This window comes from Paramisgurnus dabryanus, chromosome 11 (genome assembly GCF_030506205.2).
Source record: "Paramisgurnus dabryanus chromosome 11, PD_genome_1.1, whole genome shotgun sequence".
Taxonomy (NCBI): domain Eukaryota; kingdom Metazoa; phylum Chordata; class Actinopteri; order Cypriniformes; family Cobitidae; genus Paramisgurnus; species Paramisgurnus dabryanus.
The window spans coordinates 38533537-38535799 of record NC_133347.1 but is presented as its reverse complement, the minus strand read 5'-3'; positions in this window follow the sequence as shown (position 1 = coordinate 38535799).

The following is a 2263-nucleotide window of genomic DNA, read 5'->3' as shown; positions in this document are numbered from 1 at the left end:
GGCGGCCCTGTCCCGCCCCAGACGATGCACCTTCGTCTGTCACACAGATAGGGTCTTGGACCCTGGAAGCCGTCCCCCTCGACTTCCGTAACGGTCGGCGGCCCTGTCCCGCCGCAGACGGGTCGCCACTCCGTCTGTCTGTAGGGTCTTGGACCCTGGAAGCCGCCCCACTCGACTTCCATCGCGGTCGGCGGCCCTGGCCCGCCGCAGACGGGTCGCCACTCCGTCTGTCTGTAGGGTCTTGGACCCTGGAAGCCGCCCCACTCGACTTCCATCGCGGTCGGCGGCCCTGGCCCGCCGCAGACGGGTCGCCACTCCGTCTGTCTGTAGGGTCTTGGACCCTGGAAGCCGCCTCACTCGACTTCCATCGCGGTCGGCGGCCCTGTCCCGCCGCAGACGGTGTGCCACTCCGTCTGTCACACAGATACATAAGGGTGTCTCGGAACCCCGGACGCCGACCGAGACGAAACGCGTGGGGTCGGTGCGCCCGAGAGGGTAGGGTGCCCCGGGGCCGGCCGCTCGCCCGACCGGCTTCCGGGACTCCTTGACCGCTCGGGAGACCTATCCACGCGCCCGCCCGACCGGCGGCCGGGGGCCCTCGACCGCCACACGCGTACCGACGACCGGGGGGTTTCCGTTTTACGGCCGACGCCGAGATCCTTCGACGGTTCCAACATGGGTTGTTACGCTTTTGTGTTCGCCCGTGTCTGAGCATATATGGTCGGGTCGAACCTTTGAGGCCGTAGCCTGGAGATCCAGGGCGGATCTTATCTCACAACACGTGTGTCTTTGAGGCCGTAGCCTAGATCCAGAGACTTTAGGATCTTTTTAGCAGTTTTAAGGCCGTAGCCTTGATCCAGGGCGGATCTTTTGAGCAGCTTTAAGGCCGTAGCCTTGATCCAGGGCGGATCTTTTCACAGGTTTTAAGCCGAAGCGCCTTGATCCAGGGACTTTTGGATCTTTTTTTGCCGTTTTTAGGCCGTAGCCTTGATCCAGGGCGGATCGTTTTGCGGCCGTAGCCGAGTTCCATCACCCAAGGTAGCTTTAGTTTTTAGGCATTAGCCTTGATGATCCAGGGCGGATCGTTTTGCGGCCGTAGCCGAGTTCCATCACCCAAGGTAGCTTTAGTTTTTAGGCATTAGCCTTGATATGATCCAGGCCGGATCTTTCCGCCTAGGCGGCATGCGGATATGGGTTACCCGTCTTTCGACACTCGCCCGGGGCGCTGCCTCACATCAGACGCCCTTCGTCCGTTCCAACCGTTCCAGTTCTTTTAACGGTTTTTCGTTCATCGCACACCGACGCGCACAGACCTTTCTTGGGATCTGTCGCAGGGAGGGAGGACGCTGGAGGTCCACTTTCGAGGCAACCCATCCCTATATACCCGATGGCACCTGTTCAAACGACCGCCCCTTGAGAGAAGGGGCCCTTCCCGTGGCTCGTCCGGGAGGAGGCGCCCGCGTCGGAAGGCGCCGTAAGGTCGGAGACCCTGGAAGTGCACGAGTCACCCGCTTTTACCTCCAGGCCCTCTGTCGTACTTCTCGTGTCCGCTCACGAGACCTCGTTTCGGCTTTATGGAAGTGCACGAGTCACCCGCTTTTGCCTTTTCTGGAAGTGCACGAGTCACCCGCTTTTGCTTCCAGGCCCTCTGTCGTACTTCTCGTGTCCGCTCACGAGACCTCTCTTCGGCCTGGGGGTGCGCCACGTACACCCCCGCGTCCGCATTCGAGTCACCTCTTCGGGCTCAAGAGGTAGGGTCGGTGACCCTGGAAGTCAGAGACTTCCAGGCCTTCTGTCGTACACCCTCGCGTCCGCTCACGAGACCTCTCTTCGGCCTGGGGGTGCGCCACGTACACCCTCCCGCGTCCGCTTTCGAGTCACCCATCTGGGCTAAGGAGGCAGGGACGTGTGCCCTGGAGGAACCGGACTTCCAGGAGGGAGGGCCGCCCTGTCAGGCCCGCTTTCGAGTCACCCATCTGGGCTACGGAGGTAGGGACGTGTGCCCTGGAGGAACCGGACTTCCAGGAGGGAGGGCCGCCCTGTCAGGCCCGCTTTCGAGTCACCCATCTGGGCTACGGAGGTAGGGACGTGTGCCCTGGAAGAACCGGACTTCCAGGAGGGAGGGCCGCCCTGTCAGGCCCGCTTTCGAGTCACCCATCTGGGCTACGGAGGTAGGGACGTGTGCCCTGGAGGAACCATACTTCCAGGAGGGAGGGCCGCCCTGTCAGGCCCGCTTTCGAGTCACCCATCTGGGCTACGGTGG